Genomic DNA, 24,567 nt, shown 5'->3' on the forward strand with positions numbered 1-24,567 from the left:
TATCATACCGAGGTTTATGAAAGGCATGATGTTGGCTTAAAGGTGGGTCATGGGCAAAAGGAACAGATATCAGATCAGAGGAACTGTTGGTTATGCATACAATCAGCCTTTAAAGCAGCTTATGGCTGGGAGTATTATCCATTCACACGAGAGACAATGGATAGAAGGCCTCAGAAGCCGGTATATCCCTGTTTATTATTTATTTTGCTCGATAAAGAGCTTGAGATCCAGTAGAAAAGCTCTCAAGATAGAATGTGGACCTTTGCGCTGAGAATCTCTCCACCGTCTATTCTGTCATGTTCAAAAGCGACACATGTTTTTTAGTAACAACAAACGATTTTGCATAGCATACGAAATAGTTGCATTGGCCTGTAACTTCAGCACACATGAATTACATGGATCATATACATGACTTGAAATTATAGATGCATATATATTGCATAGGCATGTGATTATTGCTCTGTCACTGTCAATATGTTGAGTTGTGAGTGGTTGCGTACATCATGTATAAATAGACATACTGTATGCAGCTCAAAAGGCACAGCAGAGCACCAACCCTGCCAGTTCAGTGGCTTCTGATCCACTGGGCCCAGCCGTCCAGAGGAGATGTACAGTAACCAGTGAACCTTGACAGGCTGTGGACAGAATGCCTTCCATAAACCAAAACACACTGTTCTCTATTTTTTTCCAAAGCCCACTGGTACTGGGAGGCATGGAATATACATCATGTTTGTACAATCACTTTGGATATAGTAAATCCCTTCAATCCATTTGTGCACTGATTCAATTCAAGTACAACTCTAATGCAGTGAGGCAGAGACTTAGAAGTAACATGTACAGTCGTCAGTGTGTGTTACTGTTTCCCCCCATAGGCTTGAAGTAAACATAGCATAAGTAATCATATGAGGGACATATGGCTGTTAATTGGCTCAGGAACCACCCACACAGGATGAACAGGCCACAGATTGTGCACCAGGACTGTGGGAGCAACAAATCAGATTTTCAACCGTTTAGCTTGCTGGGTTTGGAAACTGTTGGAAAACGTGCCTTAAGATAATGCAGTTTAATTATAATACAATACAATACAGTGAATACAACAATGAGGCTAATTAAGCCTAAAAATAAAAGTGTAACTGTATTGTAAATGAAATAAAGATATATATAGTGTGCAGTGAGAAATAAATTAAGCCTGTTCCACTGCTGCAATAAACGTTTGAGCATGAGTTGTCTGACTAAAATACAGTTTATTAAAATATTGCACATATGTTAAACTCAACTGAAATATGGGAAAAAAAACAGTAATATGACATATATTTCATGGGAATGTATGTTAGGGATTTAGCGCCATACAAATACAATTGATATGAATTGATTGAAATTGCATAAGCCACTCCTAAAACTGTTGTAGAATGTTTTCAAATCTCAGTCTGGTTTTACTCAGATCATTAAATGGCAGTTAAATGTCTTGTAGCTGATTGGATTGTCATCAGGTAGAGCTTGACCACATGGAAATGGAGGTGTAAATGTACTGAGAACAATCAGCCCAACAACCTTCAGGAGTGGTCAGGGACACATTGTGATCACACTGAACATGAGTCTACATGCAGTTGTGTGAGTGGAACAATCCCAGTTGACTGTCTCAAACCAGCCAGGTAGTCAGCTAGCAGCTATTAGCCAGTAAAAACGTGAGGGTCGTCAGTCCCTAACTATGGACGTTCTTCAAGACAGAAATGGAAGTGAAGAAGAGACCAAGTGTCTGTTTTCTTTTTGATCCAACTAAAAGTAAACGACCTAAACTGGGCAATTAGTATCCCATTCAGCTTCTACCCCAGCATCGCAAAGCAAACAAACCCAGTAAAAAAACTTTCACAAATGGCGGACATCTTCTTCTACTCTTCCTCTTTTATTTCTCATTTGTTTTGTTACTTGGTGAAAGGAGGATGTGAAAGAGAGAGGGAGAGAGTCCTCTTTCTACTGCTTCCTCTAAAATCTCTTTCTGACTGTCTGTATTTGGAATGCATTGCTGAAGGACCATTCATCTGTTCAGCTTCACACTTGGCACATCTATTGTTAATGGCACAAGGGTTGCATTGTCAAATTTGTAGCACTGGTGGCTGGGACTCATGAACTTAGTTGATGTTGTCGATCACGATTACGGATTCTCCAGTTGGGGGGCTGTGAGCGTCAATGAGTTGAGATGAAAAGCTCTTTTACAGTTTCAGAGAGAAAGCTGCAACCTGCATTACCACAGCCCAAGCACACAGGTTTCGAATGGGCACTGTACTGGTTATGACTTAATGGCTTCCCGGTTTATCAGCCGAGAGGTGGACAAGCAAATGCATTTGGAAAAGCAGTCACAAGCGCTTTAACTGATAATGAGACTTGTGGGTTTTGATACTGATCTCAAAGGCTTGAAATCGATTCTGGTACTATAAGTTCAACATCAATTTTAGATTTTTCAGGGTTTAGAAGATTATCTAACTGAGGCCAATAACTCATAAATCAGGTCAATAGCTTGTGAGTTACAGCATTGAATTAACGTGGAAGAAAGGAGTCAATATGTGAGGAACAGTGTTCAGAGGTTGGTTTACATCAGCCATCAAATGCACATTTTACATATTATTAACTCCAATCAGACAGTATCTTTTCTTTCATTGATCTGAAAACAAGCAGTAGCTGTCAAATAAATGTAGTTAAGTACATCATTATTTTGTTTAAATTAAAGTAAAACATTACTCAAATAAAGTACAAGTACCTCAACACTTAACCACAGAAATTAAGTAATTAATATATGTACTGGAGTTACTTGCCACCACCTTATGTGTCTGGTTTAATGCATGTGTTTTCTCTTCATCTGGGATAATATTACCAAGTGAACTGACACAAATGACCACCAGTTCAGTGAAGGGTAAGAAAGTGTATCCTGACTTTTATCGGGGGGGGGGGGGGGGTCTGAAACATGTGACCACGCTTTTAAATGGATGTGAACTCCACAGCAATTTTAACATTGTTACATTTCCTTCCTCCTTACAGACCTCACCATTCACAAATATAAGTGTGGACAACCAAAGAACCAAAGTAAAATTAGTTTCAGTAAATAAATAATGATAAAATAACAATAAGCCAGAGTGGGCTTCACCAAAAATGCATTTCAGAGTTATTTTCAGTTAATAATTTGAAAATGTCATAAAACAATTCAATATTTTGCTCAAAATGTCACAGGGCTGTTGATGACATTACAACGTGTGTGTCGTTCTGTGTTATTTTGGACTAATCAATCACTAATCAACATATACATTTAATCAGAAAGGTACTTTTAAGGATTACAAATTATAACTGGTTCACAATGTGATGCAAAGTGAGGCTCTACTTCCTCTATTCGTCTATTTATCCTCAGCTGACAGCATAACTGTTCTACCGATATGGTCAAACTCTCATTATGATTTCCCTGTGGGTGCTCAGAGTTTTCCATGCGTGGCAGAACACCTCACGCTGATGAGGTTCTCTCCTCTACTTCTCATTGTTGAGTTTACAGTCTGTGTTACCTTATTAGCGTTTTACCTCAGGTTCTTTCCCTTTTTTTTTCATTTTCGATTTTTGGTACAGGAAGATATGGAATTTCAGCAGTTGCCAAGAAATGGGACTGTTGTCTTTTAAGTCAATATTGCTGAATGTGTGCTCATTGTAACAAGTGTTGGAGTATCTCTTTGACTGTCAAGGAGAAAAGACAACATGAAGAAGAAAACATTCTTAATTCGAGACTTCATGTGACAAGATGAAATAAATTGTTAGTAAATATTCCATTTTATAGGTTTTACATTGACAATACTATCTACACTATGGGTCCATGTAGCTACACAACTGTATCTTAATAATTGTATCTTTTCATTCTATAAATAATAAATAGCTCCTTGACTTCTGGCGTCGTCCCTGCTATTTTCAAAAAGGCTCTAGTTGAAACACAGACGTGATTCAAAATTCTCTTTCTTATCAAAGATACTTTAAAAAGCTGTGTTCAAATATTAGTAGTGCAAGTGACAAACAATAACTTATTTGAAACAAGCATACATTTTGGTCCCTCCGCAGTACAAAAAAGTTCTTCTGAAAGTCTGCAGTGACCTTCTGTTGCCTGAGGATGTTGGAAAACAACGTTGGTAAATCTTCTATCCTTGTCTTCTCAGCGCTGTTTTCAATACTGTAGACCACCACATACTCAGTGGCAGACTGAAGAAGTGGGCAGGAATCCCCCACATGCCTTTACACTGGTTCAGGTCATACCTTTCCTCATGAAGTTTCTCAGTGACTATAACCGACCCATCCCCCTCAATTGGGTGGTATGGTGTCCCACAGGGTTCAATCCTAGGACCCATTCTATTTTCCATCTATATTCTCCCCCTTGGCAAATCATCCACAAACAAAATGTCCACTTTCACTGCTACGCTGCTGACACACAGCTCTACATTCCAATCAGTCCAAGTGACTTTCAAACAATGCGACTCTCCACAAGTGCCTTGTTGAAATAAAACACTGGATTGCCACAACTTTCTCCAACTAAACCTCTCAAAATCCAATGTAGTTGTCTTTTGTCCCAACTCCAGCCCAGATGACATCCTGGCAATCCTTGGTGAACTAGCACCATTTACCAAATCTGGGTTTGGTGTTTCACCAATTAACGTAATCCACTTAATAGCTGTCTAGTAGTCTTACTCAGAAGTCAATCCCCCGCTACAGTTAGTCAAGAATGCTGCCACTCTGCTTTTAACACAATCCAAAAACTCTAACCACATCACGCCTGTTTCAGCATCCTTGCACTGGTTGCCCTATTAATTTAGGATTGAGTCTTTTGATCACTTTTATAGGCAAGCATGGGCTGGCCCCTCCTATGTTTCAGACCTTTTATCTCCCTGCGAGCCAGGATGCACTCTGAGATTCTCTAGTAAGGCAATGCAAAATCTAAAGGAGATACAGTCTTTGCCGTGATGGATAGATTAGACTAGCAGAATCAGTGACCTGTTTTATTGCATTATGTCTATGATGTTTAATATCTGAATGACCGTAAATTTTAAATGGTTTGTTGTAAAGCACTTTGTTATTTGTAATAAAAAGTGCTCTACAACTAAAGTTTCTATTATTTTCATTATTATCTTCCTCACCCTCTCAGTTTTGCCACACCAACTCTCCATCCTTCAAAAAACTTTTACTGCTCTTTGGTCAAAGATGAAAACATGGCTGGAATAAAGGCACAACTTTTGTCCCAGATAGACAAACATAGCCCTCACTAGCCCTCACACACACACACACACACAGCTCCAGAATATATTTTGGCCTATTTCTGAAAATAATGGGAGATGCAGTGCATGTCTGTGTACTTGTCTGATGTCCTTTTGAAGTCCACTGACATTTTGTGAGAGATACATAATTATGCACACACTCCACCATGCACACACCCTTGTGTGCGTGTGTGCGTGTGTGTGTGTGTGTGTGTGTGTGTGTGTGTGTGTGTGTGTGTGTGTGTGTGTGTGTGTGTGTGTGTGTTGGCCAGTTTCACAGGGCTGTAGATCAAAGACATTTGTGTCTCTGTGGTGGTCTGTCTTCTCCCTCTTTCTTCTCCGACTATTTGCTGTTTCTTTTTTCAAAGTTTGCAGAAAAGATTCTGGTTGAAATCCAGCGGTGCCTCTGTAGCCTCCACCAGATAGCATGAAATCATCTTTAGCTGAAATCAAATAAACAGCATTCACATGGAAGAGGGTCAGGAAAACAACCGTCTCTCTGTTTGGTCGCACCAACAGAGTTTCCAGAAGCATTGAAAAATCTGGCTGCACACCACCTAGCTACCGGTTTGGCAGCACCAGCAGACATACAAAGTTAGCAGCCAGCTGGCAGACATAGAGGACTGTTAGGTTGTGAAAGACCCACATATATTTCCCACAGCAACTCAGGTGAATGCAGAGCCAAAGAGAGAAAATATTGGAATTGCGGCCGTTGAATGGTCAGAAACACGACTCAGAGTGAACCCTAATGTTGCTGTGTGTCAACTCTATAGGCAGCTGGATGTGCTTACACTTTTACCATTTGAAGTTTATGAGGCGGTGATATATGAATGTTGTTTACAGCTTGATCCAATTTCACAGTCCAACATTTTTTGCAGTTCTGTTGTCCATGTCAAAATGTTGGTCTGTGGTATAATTTATATTCAGTTTCTCCTTAAAATTGTTTATTCTTTTTTTCCTAATCTTTGCTTTTGTACACAGATAACAAATGTAATCACAAACGCAATTTTCCATTTCTAGGACAATGAGATGTGCACCTTTTTTTTTTAAAATACTTCTGCATTATGACAAGCCACACACAGAGACGTGTCGTCAGTGAACATTAAAAAATGCAGATGATCATCTGCAGGAAAAGTATTTATGTTCATGAAAACAGTGTTTTTTAAATGCATGTGACCTGCACACTACTGTTTTCAAAATAACCAAATTATAACAGTGCTGCATTTTCTTATTTGTCCAGGAACTGCAGCCTCACTGTTGTTGTCTAGAAAACAAACCGAAACCTACGTCATCGTTGTACTGTTTTACTAAAAATCCAACCTCCTGTAATGACGACCCCTCCCATAGTAAAACATAAATGAATGTATATTCATAGCCATTTAGACCTAGATAAAAATAAATACCCCACTGGACCATTAACTTATAAAACACTGTGCTTGCCTTCGTTGGAGGTAAATAATTCCTCTTTTACTTTCAGCAAGAAAATGTGTCTATTTTTATTAAATATAATCTCACCCTTTCTATATGCAAGCATCTGTAAACTGCCTTTTCATCACACCGTCATCCACCTCCTGCTTATTCCTCTCTCTCACTTTATTTATTTGTATGTTTATTTATTTATTAAGAAAAAAACATCTGCTTGGCTGTCCTGTGAAAATATATCCAGCCTGACATATCACCAAAATGCAGCTGTATGGATTTAATGTTTTCGAACGAATAACAGCATTATTCTGAATGGATTACACTCACGCATGCCTGGAACACCTGTTTCCTGAAATCAGAAAGGCATAAATCCCAAATGAAATAAACAAAAGGAAATGAAATGAATAAATACAACTTTTTTTGTATTTTGCCATGGGAGAGTAAGCCTATGTTGACTTAGCGAGTGAAGTGAGGACAAAAAAGACCTGCCTGCCTCTCCGGCAGATCGGATGTTGATCTCATCATTTCAGAGGAGGGGGCGCTGCCTTCAAGATAACCTGACCTGCTGCTCCATTCCCAGACTACCTGGTAAGAGAGCTGCAGATCTGACCAGATGGAATTTTCCGCCGGCAATCGCTGCTCTGACTCATCGTTGCCTCAAATGAGCATGCAGCAGTTCAAAGAGCAGCAGAGGTCTCCTCCTGGAAGACATATAAAGGAGGCTGTGGTCAGCTGCCGTGCTTCCTGTAAGATTATAATCGAATTATGTGCATGTTATTTTATCGTCCTATGTAGATATCTCCTAAAGGTGTACACCATGTCTCACATATTTCCGAACTCAATAATAAGTTGAAAAGTAATAGACTTATGCAATCAGTAGAATCTCCAACAACAACACAAAAATTGTGTTACCTCAGCTTGTAACCGACTGAAGTCCCATAAATAGAGTATTTTCGCACAGAAAGCGAGTAAAGGGCATTTCACACAGCAGTGTAGCACGAGGACCCGTTCACAGGATTCTCTGGTCTGTTTCACCAGATTTGCCACATGAAGGTTGCAATTTGCCACACGAGAAAATCCCCTCCAGCTTGTGTTGATGCATTTTACTGATGAAAGCAAATGTCGTATTTGTAACCCAGGCATGAGCATGCAAAGGTCCTGTAGGATGTGCAAAATTATCTGCACATTAAAGATCAATCATTTTTCAGGCAAGGAACCCAGGAACAAATTTGGTGAAAAGTATTCTGTGAAAAATGGTCCACTTGGGTGCAAAATATAAAGATGTGTCTAGGAGGTAAAGTTCCAAATGATATGTCGGGCTGCAACTAAGTATTATTATATTTTTTGATTAATCTGCTCCTTGTATTTTGGATTAGTTTAAATGAACGAAAGATTTTTGTCACGCAATGTTGTCACTAGGTAAAAAAAAAAATCAAAACAATTAGTAATCAAAGTTGTTGCAGATTATTTTGTCTGTCTAATCAATTCATTGCAGTATTTTTCAATATTATAAAAGCATTGTTTGGCAATCAACTTGGAATCTAATCATCAGATACAAGTTTATAATGTGCACAACAACACGTTTGATTGAGGAAATTGTTTAAGTCATCTAATCAAGCACAAATACCAAACATCTATTGATTGAAATGTCAGTAGATGATTAAATGAAATAGAGTCTTTGGGTTTATGATCATGAAAATCACCAACTGGTCTATGACCTTTGATCTTTGCCATGTCACACAAAAGCAATTTTAGCAAACTGAGTGGATATATTCATTAAAATAAAAAATCATTAATATTTGAATATGGAGCTAAATGCTAATCTGAGAATTGTCCTGAATCAGATGCGATCGGATGAGCCCTTCTTTCTGCAAACGTAAATCCACAGCAATTATGAATCCATACAAAAAATCTCTGTGTGAAAAGGCTCAAAGTGAGGTGGCTAATTGAAGCTGAGATCTGGGGATTGGACGTGTCTTGTTATTCTGCTGAGAGGGAAGTTATTGTTCCAAAACCGTGAATATGTATTAGAAAATTAAAACGAGACGTCTCAGCACTTGGCCAAGAGAGTGTTGAGTCACAGGTATCGATCGACAAGCCTCAATCCTCCCACAGTTTATTGCGGCCCATTCTAAGCTACGGAGCATCTGTGAATGCAATGTGCATCTCTGTCTGCAATAGATTAACAGAGAAAGAAACCAAAAGATGGAGGATTTGACTCAGGAGATTCAGTTTTTTCAATACTCTTGCATCAGCATCAAAATGAAAAATCCATGTTGTGGATCCCACTGCTGAAAGAAATCTGCAGCATGACAGGATTTCTCTTTTTTCTGACTCCAATTAGCCAGTAGCTAAAAAATAAATAAAATACAAATCTGGGCTCCAGCTGTAGTCCAAGATTCTTTTTTTTTAATTAACTGTTTACTTTGAATCTGTTTAAATCTAACACATTAACCGCCCCATCTAAAGCCGTTTCACTATAATAAATGACAGGCTGACATCGTATACAATATTTTGTTTATATGCAGATGATCACATGTATATATAGAAGTTGTTTGATGCAAATATTATGATTAAGATTAAGATACATTTATTTGTCCCAAACACATGCACAGACATGTACAGGCACACTCATGCAGGTAGGGAAATTTAACCTCTGCTTTTAACCCATCTGGTGCAGGACACACAGAGCAGTGAGCAACCATGTACGGCGCCCGAGGAGCAGATGTTGGGGGAGTAAGGTGCCTTGCTCAGGGGCACTAGACAGGGTAGGGAGAATCCTCTTGGATTTTTGGACAGATTAATCCAGGTTCGTCTTTTTGTTGTTTCTCCGTGGAGTCGATCCAGAGACGAACCTTTTCTGACCATAGTCCAAGTTTCTGCCACTAGTCCACCGCCTCTCTAAATATACCAGATACACTGGGGTTCTGTTATCGGATCGCAAACAACCGCTCATTTCTTTCATCAATCGTTAACAATAAGAGGTGGAGCAGAGATCCACTACATTATGTTTAGCCAGAACTCTTCTCTGATCCACTGTAATCACTAGTCAACTCGTGTTCAATGACGAACGACCCTTGGAAACAGTTACTGAGGCGCTATGAATCTCGTGTTCATTAGGAGTGATGAGTCTGTCTGTGCTATGTTTGGACTGCTTTGGAGCAGCAGACTTGCTTTGATAAAACATGACTCAGTGAAGGAGGTGCTGTGAAGTCCAGAGATACAACAGGCTTTACTCGACACTAAGTATCACTTGTGATTTGCGTGTTGAAGAAGAGTAAAAGCAGACATTTGGGAGGGTAAAAGAAACGAAATGTCTTTCTTCTGGGCCAGTAACATGACAGTCTTCTGTAGAAGACTATTTGGACCATTCATCCAACAGATATAACACCATTTTGCTGTGTTAGTCGGTATTGCTGGTGGTTTTAGGACACAGATAGAGCTCTAAATTCAGTAAGCTAGCCTATTGCAGCGTGCATTTTCATTTTTGCTGCTTCTGTTAGAGTGAACAGAGCTTAAATGGAGCTAAGTCGCAGCCAACTGGATTTGATATGAAACACTGCGTGCACTCAGGCCCCTACACTTCGCTGTGTTCTGAATGTGCAGCGCCGTGGGAGTGATGCTTGAAGTTGAAAAGAATCGGGTGCCCACTTTCGTTGCCCTGCTTCCTTACATTCTCCGCCTCTGTGTTTACTGTTTTATGGAGGTATTTGCGGAGAGCCTTCTTTATCATTCAGGCGGAGTGCACGGCCTGTCAGGTGCTTGAGGAAACCAAAGCATGGCTGTATGGCTTAGACTCCTCAGGTAGAGGATAACTTGTGTGTTTTTCATCGTCTGTATATAGAAAATAACACTATTATAGAACACATTTTATAATAAAACATAGACAAATTTACTTTAAGGTCCAGTGTGTAGGATTTAGGGGATCTATTGGCTATAATGGAATATAATATTGTAATTGTATTTCCATTAGTGTGTTATCATCCAAAACTAAGAATTGTTGTATTGTCTTTACCTTAGAATAAGCCCTTTATTATTTAGTCAAAAAATGTCTCAGACTTATCTGCCACATCATTTTTTTTATTATTTTACCGTTGAAATGTATAATTCCAATAAAAACATTTTCTTTCATTGATATAGTGCATATATAAACTTCCTTAAAAAGTATGATCGTTTTCTTGAGGATTTTAATGTGTACAAGAAAGAAAAAGTAAACATTGTGGATACTGCTTTTTAGCTCCCTTACTTTTACCTAAAGGTATTTTATTTGAATAGCTTTATGAATCAGATTTTTGAGTATTTTTTATTTATTATTTAAATGAAATACATTTTACCAATTATAACCAAAACCTTGGTCAGGAAGTTGTACTTGTCTCTACTGTCTTGTGGACACACTACAGACTAGTGACACTGTTTTCAAACGTACAGCATCTTTTGCTTTGGCACGATTCATTTACTGGCTAATATATAGATGCTGATATAACAAATCAGACATGTGGGTCAGGCTCTATATTGTAATGCTCAGGTGTTTCTTCAGGTAGAACAGTAAGCCTTAAGTGATTTCATTAAAAACATTGCTATATAACTAAATGTATTAGCCAGCCTGAATACATCGATAAGAACTGAGTTTGTTAAGCATGAATATAAAGGTAAAGTTTACATGCGAGTTTGATCTTGATTCCTCCGAGACAGTTTTGGGTTTTCACCATGACGAGGCCGCTGTGGGGGTGGATGGAGTCAGATGCACTGAGGGATGATGGGAAGGGAGAGGGAGTCGGGTGGGCAGAGATGGATGGATATAGAGATAGGTGAAGGGAGAGACAGAGACAGCAGTCCCAGAGATGGAGGGATGAGGTGGTAAAGGATATGACAGATGTGGAGATGAAAGATAGTCCAGCTGGAGAGACAACCCCACTCGTCCCCACACTACTCGACACAAATAGATGTGCACACTCTCACACACACATGGTAGGTTGTCATCTGGTGTTTACATTTGTACAGTGAGCTATGTGATATAGAATAATGGATAATGGTAAATGACTCTCAGATGGCTGCCTTGTGTACCGTTTAAAAATTATTTTAAGAGAAGGATGCCAAAAAAACTAAGTACCGGTTCAAACAGTTTTCTGCATTTAAAAATGTAGACCTGTGAAGAGTCCAATATGACCAGGCCGTCTTGAGAGCGTATTTTTCTGGTTAAAGCTAAAGGTTTTTAGAACCTATATGGCAGACAGATGCATTTGTAGAGGTGAATAAATTTGTCCTAAAGGGTTGTGTAGTGTGTAGTGCTGCTGAAATGATCAGTTAATATATTGGCTCCTTCATTGATACCATTTTTTAAATATTCTCTTTTTTGAGTCATCTGTGGCTTAATGGCTGTAAACCCTTAAAAAATAAGGCTTTGAGATCAATCGGTTCATCTTGGGTATTTATGATTACATGTAGACGTTTCATAGGCTAAAAAATAAATTAATAACAAATCAGAATTATCAATATGATTTGACAATAGTGATTGTGCCACCCCTAGTTTTTCACAATCATATGTTAAGCCAATGTACTTAAGGCTTTGTATCAAAATTAAACTGATGGCGACTACAGCTGAGTGCAGAGTGGTGTAGTGTGACTATCACAATATCAAAACAAAGAAGCCATGCCAATGATTTGGATTTCATTTCGGGAAGGACAATAGTCCCATGACCAAATATCAGAAGCGTCCAGCCAAAACTAAAGTCAGTCCAAAACTGTTGTTATCTGTCTTCTAAATTCACAGCAAGTATTTGTATGTTTTTTTGTGATCTGATCACAAGTGGACAGCTTTAAGTACAGGTCCGATCATGCAAGGCAACATTCAGAGGTGGCAAATAGCAGGGCCTCACTTTGAATCAAACGTATTTTTTCCCTTATTTGATTTGTTTGCGCCCACAGTTCCAATATCAACACTGACCGCCACATCATGATCAATACTTTCCTTGATTTGGAAAAATCTTTATTCACGGCACAGCTGCAAAAGATTCACTTAGCTCCTCTCTCTCCATTCTCTTTCTCTACCTCTGTCTCTCTCTCTCTTGCTTGCTCGCTGTTGCAGACACACACACACACACACACACACACACACACAGTCCTCAGATTGAGTCAAAATGTATTGTTAATACCAGGTGTGTACAGGGCCTTAGAAATGAGTTGTCCAACAATATGCAAATAAGCACTTAGTCAGTTCCTGGGTGACTGAGCTGCATTTGAACATAGTCACAGCTGTTGTTTGTTGTGCTGTCTTCACTGTTGCCATTGCTTTTTGTGCGTGTGTGTGTGTGTGCGTCTTGGCAATGAGTACTTTCACAGCTAATGAAAGTTGTAGCCTTGCAACAGCCAGCAATATAACATTCATACTCAATGTGCCTGCTAAAATGCGCTGTGCCTATTCAGATGCACACTCACGCACTGAGTTGTGTAACCACCAGTGATTGACCACACCTCGGTTATGCAAGGGCTCTCAGTAGTACTCTACCCGCTCTGTGGTGGTTCACAGTGACTGGATGAGTTAATGTTAGTGAACGCGTGGGAGCGGCCGCGCTGTGCTCCATTACAACTGAGTGGGTTTGAGTCAAGGATACTGCTGCACTAATTAGACTCATCCTCCAGTTCCCTGTGTTCACTTGTCCGTACCTGCAGCTTTCTCTTGTCCTGCAAAGATAACATGGGGCGTCCTAACCCTAAACCTTCTCTATGATTCTTTATGATGAGGTGCAACCCTTATTGCAGTATCAACACCGAGAGAAGACCCAAACAGAGATGTGACAAACTTATTACACAACTAGAACAGCACGTATACCTCCGTCAACCCCATGCTGCACTACATTTTGCACTACTAGATAGCAGTCCGGCAATGGTATGGAAAGTGAAAACAATTATAATTTAAGTCGTTTTTCCTTAAATCTACTAACTATTGAACAAGGCCCATCAGACTCCTTATGAAACCACATTCCAATTTACAAGAACTACATGTGTATTCCGATCTGCATCAAATTCATCCCGATCCATGAATTATTTTCTGAAAAAACGACAGAATAGTTCAAAAAAGGCCATGCAATATGCAAAATGCAATATTAAAGAAAGTGCATCAAAATTCTTGGAAGGTCCCTCTGATCTGGATCCAGACTGAAATTGAACATGGCCATCCCTCCTCAGCATTTCATAGGTATCTCTAGTTTTTCTGGTGAGGTTATATAATATTATATAATTAACTCACAAAGGAGGTGACGCAGGCAAAAAGCTTGTAATCTGATCAAGCAAACAAATCAAAGCGGCGCAGGCAACAGATCAGGCTTCAGACAGTAGTCCAAAAAATCACACACAAAACCAGCTGGAAACTGGCAACCAAAACCAGTCAAGGAGCAGGCAATCATCAGCAATCCAAAATAGGGAAGTGGGTTCATACATGAAGAGGCACACTTGATAGAGCGCATGTTTACAGAGGTAGTAAAGACAAGCTGGTACAGGAGAATGGGTGAAGCAAGATGAACTGTAAACTGAAATAATGACCCAAAATGAACAAGGAAGTCCAGTGAGGAAAATCCACACAGAAAAGTCATTAGGAAGCAGATCATAGGTTGATGAGAATCTTGTATAACCAAGACAGTTTTTTTAATTATAACAGTCGTGTGGTGGGTTTCTAAATTAATATCGGCTCGTCCTCCAGAGCCTTTTTCCATTGCCCCTGTTAACATTTGAGCTGCAGTCACTGCTTTGAATCTGTACTTAACAAATTTAATTTTCAACCAAATTTATATGTTTGTTTGTTTTTCCAAAACCAACGCCTTATAACATTTGTTTCAAGTCTCATTTGTTGTTTCATTTAAAATCCGCACTTATTTTCTTCAGGCACCAAAACGACTCCAACAGCCGGTTTGTGCGTAGATATCCCATTTCTCAGAAGCTCTGCCTGCTGCTGTTATATTTATTTTATGGAGGAGCAGTGGTTGCCCTTGGTTCTTATTCCAGCTGCTGTTCTGTTAAAAGAAGGAAACAGCTCAGGACAGAGGAGAAGCGGAACACAGCGAGAACACAGTGTTGCTCTGGAGCCATTTGCAAACTGCAAAGTCAGAGAGACATTTATTATTAACTATTCAATGTGAATGTATTCATTACTGGCTCTTTTTTTTTGCACAGCCGTTTCAAACACACATAATCCACTATTTGCAATATATAACCTTTGTTCAAATATCTACTTGAGGCGGCATCCGTTTTATATTTATAAGATTAGAAATGAATAGAAGGCGCAGCCATTAATTCCCTCCGTACAGTCCTGAAATGACAGCAAGCTTAAACTGTGAATCTGCACTGTAGTGCTGTATGCACACAGACAACGCAAAGACACACACAAACATACAGATGCTCTTCTCTTCCTGCTTACTGACCTGTTTCAATAATTCAGAGGAGTGATGTGCTGGCTGGATGGCAATAGGCTCTATCCATGGACTCGGTCAACCGCTGCACACAAACACTCGCACAAATACGGCGTTTGTTATGTTTGGCAGTTCTACATCCGTGGAGCTCTACACACCAAGCAAGCCTCAGAGACTTGATTCCATAAGGATATGACACCTGGGTTCACTCACAGAAAAGAAATGTTGCTACTACTTCGTCTTTTTCATTTATTCATGTAGTAAAGCAGTGAAAGAAAGGAAAGTTTTAGTTACTCACTCATGCAACAAAGGGTTAGCTGCACATGTTAGCTCCAAAAAACTAGTTCAAACCAGTGGGAACATGTAGTTTTTTTTAAACAACAGGGTTGTTGTAACGAAAGCATAGCTGCCACATTCAGGAGCTAATCTCATCAGGATGTAATATTTATATACAGTATATCAAAAAGCAGTTCTCGACTAAAGCTTTTTTCAATAATCCAAACATTATTTGGCAATAAATAATTTGTCTGGTGCCGATATTTTACAAATAAACCTTTTCGTCCGTGTTTGGACGACAGCGTTATAAATCATTAAAACTGAGAATTTGGGAATTGCCTTCCAAAGTGCAAATTGTTAAATACTCTAGTTTTTGTTTACATGTGTGTATATAAAAAACACAAAGTTTAGATAGACATATTTTGTAAAACCTAGATCCATGTGAGTGATTTTTTTTTTTAAGACTACGAAAAAATAACCTTTTAAAAGAAATCTATGAATTTGTTTTCAATCTAAAGCCAAGAACTAGTATTATGTGTTGAGGAATCTTCTGCATAAGACATCAGCTGCAGACATCAGTGCTGCTTTCACCAGCTTCCCGTTTAACGTCCAGTATGAAACCCATTGATGACAGAAGTGAACCCTTTCCCAGTGGACCTCAGTCTTTTTGAAATGTTTCGTGTTGGCTTGTTTTGCTGTCCCACTGTACGTTTTATGGACATCAGCTGTGTCTCTGCGCTCAGATGACAGATTGGACGTAATAGCCTGATGCGGGGACAGGATGTGTAGCCTCGATTAAAGCAGTCGACACTGTCAGCGTCGGCACGACCAGGTTTCCAACCAGACGTCATCGGGGGTGAACTAAAACAAACCTCTAACCTCGTTAAAAACAATAGTCTTGTCACTTCCGCCGAGGAGATTAGGTTTTCATCAGCGTTTGTTTGTCTGCTGAACAGATTGCCATGAAATTGTTATGGAGCAGTGGGGCCTGACCCGAGGATAAAACCATTAGGCTTTTATGCGGATCTGGATAAACGGGTGTAACCAATAACCTTTTGGCGAGATAGGGCGTGAGCCTTGGCAGAGCTTTGTGCACTCTCTGAGCACCGTTCTAGTTTTAAGTGTTTATTTAATAGTAACGAAATCCATGCTACAAGTAATGCAACTATTTACTTTTGCTGTTGAGTAAAAAATATAGTGTTGTTACTTTTTTTTAAGGAATTGTACAGTGTGGAATTAGTAATAAATTGTACGTTTTAAAGTAGCTTGCCCAGCCATATTTCGGCATATTTGTAGTTTTACCATCTTGGTTAAGATCATTTTTGGTTTTAACTGGAATATCGATGCAAATCAAACAAATTAGTTTCAAGAAGTCAACACTTTCAGCTCCGTGTGTCACAGAACCAGACACCTGAGGACTCAGCGGCTCGACATGAAACACTTTGTAATTTCTCAGTAAAATGATTTATTCCCTTACATGTTCTCTGTGCCGCTTCCTTCACATATCGCTGCAGCACCTTTAGGCTACTCAAGCAGAGGTCTATGTAATTAAGTCAAATATGGCACCATGTGGTAAAAAATATGGGCCAGCATGCACCTCGTGTTACTGTCAACTTGTTAAAGCACTGTGCGATGGTCGGCCGGTACGTACAGTACGTCCTCACTCCGACTGCATGAACCATAAATAAATGATGTCTGTGGCGTCTCTGTACTCTACCCATGCTATGAACTCTGAGATAAAGAATAAACAGGCAGATATTTCACAGACTTCCTGCACACTGGTTAAGCATTTTCTTAGTTTGGAGTTATATAAGATCTTGAATAATTGAAAGTAATTATATTTAGGAGATATTTTTTTTCCATGGACAGATTTATGGTTCTCGTCTCATACGGGGGGGGGGGGATTTTCAGCAAGCCATGTAAGGTGACTGTGGCGTTTCACTCCAGGTACCTGGTCTCATTAAAGGACTAATGCTCTCTTCTCCAGGTCCAGGCCCCAAAACTGAGTGAACGCTTGTCTCACCCCGGGGAGGCAGGCTCATTAGACCGCACCAGTTGTCTTCCTACACTGGGTATCTTACGAGAAGCAAACCACTGACCCAAGGATTTTGTAGAAGGGTTGTCTGGTGCAACTTTAATGCCTTGTGCCGTTATGGATCTTATCAAACTTTAATGCTCGGATGGCTGAAACATTTATTTGATGGCAGCATACATGTTTTTTTTTTGGGGACTAATATTTTACAAGGACACAACAGCTTTTATCATATTTTTTACAGGTGAGATGGATCAGATTAGGTGAATGCCTTTTATTTGTTTCGATAAATAGGTGCTGCAACAAAGTTTGTTGTGGAGTTATATAAGAGCCTTGGACTGGATTGAGCTGTGCAGACCAACTGGTAGAGCACTTGCCACAAAACAGACAGTGATTAATTCATTAAATCAACCATGAAGTCATTTGTGTTATTTAGCTGCAGTGCTTAATAAAAACCTAAACCAGCGCACGTAGCATCTGCAATGCAAAGCATCTCTTAGCATTTGTCCTTTTGAGGTGCCCGTAGATTTAAAAGCTCATGCCCTTGCATTAAAGGTGTGGCCCTGCATATTAACACAGAGTCAATCACATCTGCCGCTGTCGGCAGATTAGCTGACAAAGAGACGCTATTTTATCACCGTATAATTTTCACTCTGGGCTTCTGTGTATTCCCAAGGTCATAGTCAGTAGAGGGGTAGAATAAATAAATCACACACCCTATGCATCATTCAGCTCATGTTACCAGTCTATCTCGTGCGTCCGCCTGCATCCAGCTTTTTAAAGTGCAATGTGTTATCCTGATAAGCTCTTAGATAAGTGTGTTACACCTCCGCCGCTGTGCATCACGTCAGTTGTGATCACAGCAGTAAACAAATGAATAACTTTTGCATCGATAGGCAAAGCCGCGATAGCATACCGATGTCAGATTTAGGGAAGGTGGATATCCTTTATGTGATAAAACGGAGAGCGTGCGTTTGTGCTGCTCTCGGCAGATTTAATTATAGTTCGACTCTGATAACTCTTTGTGTGTGTGAGATCCTGCAGATACCAGACACCGCCACACTATTGATGTGAGAACAAACTCCAACTCTCCTCTCCGCATCTATCTTTATCTCCTTCCGTCTCTCTCCTCTTCACTTTCACATCCATCCCCGTTGTCCTGTTTCTCTATTTTTCCACGTTCCTTCACACTCCACCGCTTTTTTTGTAACATCACTTTCTATCTTTAACCTTTTTTTTCCACCGTTGCCATCCCTTTGCCCCCGCTCCTCATTTCCTTTTTAGCCCTGTCCTACTCCTCACCCTCCCTTTCACCTTACTCTTTGCCCTCATTCTCTTCCTCCCTCGCCTCGTTTTGATCCGTTCCCTCCCTCCCTCCATCCCTCCATCCCTCCCTCCGTCCTGCTGGCTCAGCTGGTACAGAAGCAGCCTTTGTTTCAGCTGTGCCCTCTATCCTTTGAAGGAGGAGTGTGCGGAAAAGCGAGAGAGAGAGAGAGAGAGGGGGTACAGGGAAGAAGTGCAACCTGGATGTGCAGGAGAGGAGAGAAAAAATCCAAATGGGAAAATGGGATAAAAAGAAGAGGAGGCGTGGGAGGATGAAGAGAGGCAAAGGGGGAAAAGAGGGGCGGAAGGTTGAAGGGAGGAGAGGAAGGAAGAGGGATATCTTTGGATCAATGGTCGGGGTTGTTCGAGTCATTGATACCCAGTAGCAACAACATGTGAGGGCAGATTTACTGTGTGTGTGTGTGTGTGTGTGTGTGTGTGTGTGTGTGTGTGTGTGTGTTTGTGTGTATGCTCTCAACTTTTCCCACTTTTACTTGGTTCAGTAGTTTAAAGTTGCAAAGTAAGCAGTTCCTGGCCACACTGGAGAAAACTGTACACCTCATACTGTGCTTCCAGCCTAAAACATAAATAGCAAAACAATAAAGTGGACATCAAATGCACTATACAAGATGTTGCAGGCCAAAAAAATCTTGCGTTGAGACACGGGTCTGATTTTATTTTTGTAGACCTATTGAAGACTAATTTATTCCTCTTTATTTCCTGTTCTCTTCAGTGAGTGAGACCTGAGAGAAGATTTTGGACCTGCACCCTCATCCATGATGTTATAGCGGTGGTAACATGTGATACCTGAAGCAGAGTGCTAACCGCTTTTACGTCTCTGAAGGTAAGTGTTGCTTTTACCATGATTTTACTTTAAGGACCGGTTAAGAAATACAATCATTCACTTTCTCGTTGAGAGTTGGATGAGATGCTTGACAGCTTCCTGGTCTTTTAAATGTGAGGCTACTAATAGAGCAGGATTAACTCAAGGTTAACATAAACACTGGAAACTGATAGAAACAATTAGTCTTACCTCACCAGCTTCAAGTAAAGGTGACCCCCACCTCTGGTATCAAGCCAGCAGATTGTCAGCCATACAATCTAGTTTCTAACATTGGTGATGGAGCAACGCATATGCGTGACAGCAGCTAAAAACCAAGCTTACAACACTATGTCTCTAGCCTTCCTAAAGGGCTAGTAACATCCGTTTTTTAACCAAAAGCATCAAACTCTACTTACAAGCACCTTTAAAGCTCGATAGGTACTATAGGTTAGTTACATCACTAGCTTTATGGCACCAAATCAAAGTAAGGAGCCTTCTAGTATTACGCTTTCACACTTACCTTAGCCTCGAAGGTTTATGGTGTCATTAGAATAGTCTGGACCCACTCTTCAGGAAGGAAGAGGGCACTTTATTGCAGAACTGCGGAGAACATTCGTAGCCTTGAAACTCACTGTTCATGGTGCTCATAAAACAGGTAACTAACAGGGATGGAGGTGACGGAGCAACTTTTTGGAGAAAACTTTGCACTCTCCACAATGCCACCGTCCTAAAGGGCCTGGCTTGGTTTGCTACACCGAACTCTGTCTAAAAGTTACAAAATCTACTTACAAGCACTTCAAGCTAAATTGATAGTCAGCTACAGATTTCTTTTTATTTCCTTTTTTTTGTCATACAGTACATCACATCCAATCATTTTTACCATGAAATTAGGTGCCACGGGTACAAGTCTTAGGCTAGTGGGTTTAACTGTCCATGGATGTCTTGGGCCCCAGCCATCAGGATCCAGGCATATCAGAATTGAGTTACACATTAACATTGTCCACAAACACATTAAATCCCACATGACATTACATTAAGACAGTATTCCGAAAGAGAAAGAGGATGGCCTGCAAATGTCCATTGCTTAAAAAGGAAAAACAAAGAGAAAAGAAAAGAAATATATCTATATATTCTGCTTATCATATCAAATGGAAGTGCAGAGCAATGGGGGACCAGTTGTTTATGAATACCTCTGTTTTCAGTTGTAATAGAGCAGTCAAGTGTTCCATCCTGTACATATCTTGAATTCTATTCCTCCATTGGGTTATTGTGGGGGGCTGTGGCTTCAGCCAGGAGGCTGTTTCAGCCTCAAGTTTTTGTACAGATAATACAAATGAGACAAAAGGTGCTGGTTGGTGGATTTTTGTGTTCGGTTGCATGCAGTCTTAAAGCTCATCGTTAGCTGGCTGGCTCGAGCCTTTAACACAAGAGAGGAGTGACGATCTTTTCATCTCAAAACCCTTATTACTCAATCTGTTTACTGACATGTATTCCTCTGACAGTTCTGCTGTGGAAGCTTGTTAGAAGACCTGTGCTCCACTTAGAGCTGTTTGCTAAACAGAGGGAGACCGTATGTGGGTCAGAGCAACTTGCCTCGGGTGTGTTACCTTACCTTTGGCCTTGTAGTGGAAAAGGAGATCTGGTGGAGAGTACGCAGTTGTGTGTGAGATCACCATGGAAAGTGTTAGCCCTGCTTTGCCCTTTAGCGGAAGCCAGGTCTTTTAACTAAGTGTGAATGTGTACTGGATACTGAGCTTGACCTGCATTGGCTGTTTCAGTAAGAAGAAGCAATACCTTCTCGTCTTAACCGATGCTGTTATGGTTTTCCTCTTCAAGCGTTATCTCCTCACTAATGGTTTCATGCCACCCTGTCATCTTCGGAAAACCATGTCTCTCCTCCTTACCCCCCCGAGACTCCGCCGATAATCCCCACTCCTCCGTGCCCTCTCACTTTCTCTTTTCGCCTTTCTTCCCTCGGCTGTTAGATCTACACTCCCAACCTCGATGCGTCCCGGTGGGATGTGGCTGCCTGCTGAACTCAGCTAGAAAGGGGCAGGGGTAGAGGAGAGAGGGGAGAAGTGTGGAGAGGAAGGAGGGAGGGGGGGGGGGGGTAGAAGGTAGAGAAAGTCAACACTCTCTTCTATCCGTCTATCAGTGACAGAGGATGAGATATAGAGAGTGTGTTTACAGCTTTGTGTGTGTGTGTGTGTGTGGGGGAGATGTACATTCCCCACAATGCCTGAGGCAGATGTGAAATCTGCTCTGACCAGAACAAATTGGACACACATGAATGTGAAGGGTGTTTGTGGAGAAATATTCATAGCCAGAAGGTGTAAGATTTTCACAGCATGCCATTCAGAGCTCTTGACTTGGACCAATGCATGTGTTTGTTGTGGTGTCTTCATCATTTCCCATCATCATCCTCTAAAATGCTGCATTTAAAGTAGGAGGGGCTCTTTCCACTCATGGTAGCACACTGGAATTCTTTGTTGACATCTATTACATCTCATTACAACATCTGGATCTCTTTATTAAGTGCTCACATGGGAAATTCTTAATGTCTCACTTATGTGAAATTTGTATTATCACTATAATGCATCATAGTTTGAATCCTTTCATTACCTCTACTCTGTGTTGGTTTGTCACCTCAGCCACGGAGCTTATGTTTTCATCTTCCCTAATTGTTGTCTGTTAGCAGGATAACACTCAAGCACCTAGATAGATTACCACACAACTCTATGCAATGATGCGATATGTATCAGGGATGAATTTTTGTTTTGTTTTTACTTAGTCACCAATTTCCAAGGGAATGATTTATGGATCTAGATGAAATGAATCACTTAGGGGAATGTTGGGCCTTCCCAGTACTCTACTGAGTGCCATTCTACTTTGTTAATTGGTCAGCAGCTTAAGTGTCTGAGCAGATATGCAGCCAACATGTTACTGGGATGGGACCTTGGCTTGAACGGGTTCTAGTTGCTGTTTTTGATCACCTCCCTTTACATTGTAAAATAAAACATTTATCCACATTTTCATCAGTTTTTCAAGAAGTAATGTTTGGATCCTAATGAGACTGGTTTATGGTTTTGAGTTCGGTGGGTTTGTACAGTCTGGGTCAGATGATCTATGAACTATTTTATTCTCCTAATATTTTTCTATTACAGGAGCTCCACTGACATAATGTATTTTGACTGTGGCAGAGGCAGATGGCCTTGAGTGGCGTTCTAGTTTCAGACAGTTTGTGTTCATCTTTCTTTCTCTATACAGGGCTAAGTATTATTCTATTGTCACAACCTTTCAAGGCTATAGACATGTTATATGCTTTTATAAAGAGACAGGTTAGGTTGCTAGAAATATTATATAAATTGGCATGTCAGTGGTATGAATGAAAAGCATCTGAATTATCATAATAAAATGATACACGGGATTGACTAATATTAATTGCACTCAGCAGACTAATCGAACATAAAAACAATTGTAAGCTGCAGCCCTGAAGCCATCATCAGCTGATTCTTTTGAAGGTAGAAAGCTGATACATCAAACAGACCAAGCTGTACTCAATACTGATGAAAACGTCTTTAATAATTCATTTTATATTATTCTGTGGCAAAAGTATAAGTGACAGTGTTCGATAATTCAAATAGGTGCGAGCAGCATGCAGACTGTTAAGATATATATATAGCACAGACTCTTTTGTTTATTTGAACATCGTTCCACACGTCAGGGTTCAATCGGAGGCCTGTACACTGATGAGGGAATGCAACCCGCAACCCTCCAGCTCCTGACATCAACTGGAACTGATGCTCTCTCTCTCTCTCTCTGTGTATCTGTCTCTGTCTCTCTCTCGCTCTCGCTCTCTCTATGTTTTAAGCATGATCGTGTATGTGCTGCTCAGCCGTACATATCAAAGTAGGTTATCTGTCCTTTCCTCACTTTGATGTGGTTTGGATTGGAGGGGTTAAGTATGTGAGGTGCAAGTAAACTGAGGAAAGGAGGTGGGTGGATGGGTGCGACCTTTCAATTACCTTCTTCACATTTGACCCGATCGAGAACATATTTTCGCTATTCCATTATTTTACCTTTCACTATAATAGCTTTTTAACATTTTGAAGACGAACCTAGTGTTATTATTATTTTGGATATCTATTCTTTTTGCCTCCTTTACCTGTTCCCACTCTGTTTCTCTCCTCTTCCTGAAACCATTTTTAGAAATGACACACGTAATAATTTTTCCTTTTTGTTGCTTTTATCTATCCTCAACGATCATGATCTTGTTATATATGCTATTAATATTTTTTATATTTTTCTTCTTTTTTTTTAATCACACACTGTCCTTCTCTCCTCCGTTTACCTCATTTTTTACCTTTTTCTCTGGCAGCACAAGTGTGTGTGTGTGTGTGTGCTTGTGTTCTGTCTCCGAGAGAGTTGAAAGTCTGCCTGGATCCCTCAGGGCAGGCAGGCGGGCGGGTGGGGGGGGGGGGCCAAGGGCCAGCCAAGCCTGGGTCACCGTGCTAACCTGCGTCGCTTCTGTCCCCCTTGGGATAATATGTGTTAGGAGGTGTGGAGGAGGACTAGGAGAGGAGAGGAGAGGAGAGGAGAGGTAAAAGGGAAAGGAACCCAAAGCAAGGGGGATAATTCATACATGAGAGGAAATGCAAATACATAAGACACACACCCTTAGGTAGTTAGTTAGTCATGCTTAAGACTCCCTTTCCCTCTCTTTCCCTCTCTTTCCCTCTGTTGCTTTTGCGTACAGTTGTTAGTCATGGTGAACACTTCTAAAGTGCTCTTTACTTTCCTTTTCTGTTTCCCCCCCCCCCCCCCCCATCTGCAGCAGCAGACAAACACTCTCAGTATGACACCGAAACAACAACCTCAACAATTTACCATGGTATTATACATCTACACTATTACTTTGAAACAGACAAAAAACAATGGTATAAACACAGGAAGCTGTGGACGTTGAAAGTAAGAAGGTGTCAGGTTGACCAAGCAGCTGCAGCACAGAGGGCTCTGAAG

The 24,567-nt window shown here is 40.4% G+C and overlaps 1 protein-coding gene across 1 annotated transcript in view; it reads left to right on the forward strand.

Annotated features, from left to right (window-relative positions):
- lrfn5a (leucine rich repeat and fibronectin type III domain containing 5a) overlaps positions 1-24,567 on the forward strand; it is a 135,321-nt gene that overhangs the window by 48,698 nt on the left and 62,056 nt on the right. Inside the window, exon 3 of the mRNA XM_053435388.1 lies at positions 19,459-19,569. The gene's annotated coding sequence lies outside the window, so the exon portion shown is untranslated. The remainder of the gene's footprint in view (positions 1-19,458; positions 19,570-24,567) is intronic.

The sequence above is a fragment of the Pleuronectes platessa genome, chromosome 11, assembly GCF_947347685.1.
Source record: "Pleuronectes platessa chromosome 11, fPlePla1.1, whole genome shotgun sequence".
In the NCBI taxonomy this organism is placed as follows: domain Eukaryota; kingdom Metazoa; phylum Chordata; class Actinopteri; order Pleuronectiformes; family Pleuronectidae; genus Pleuronectes; species Pleuronectes platessa.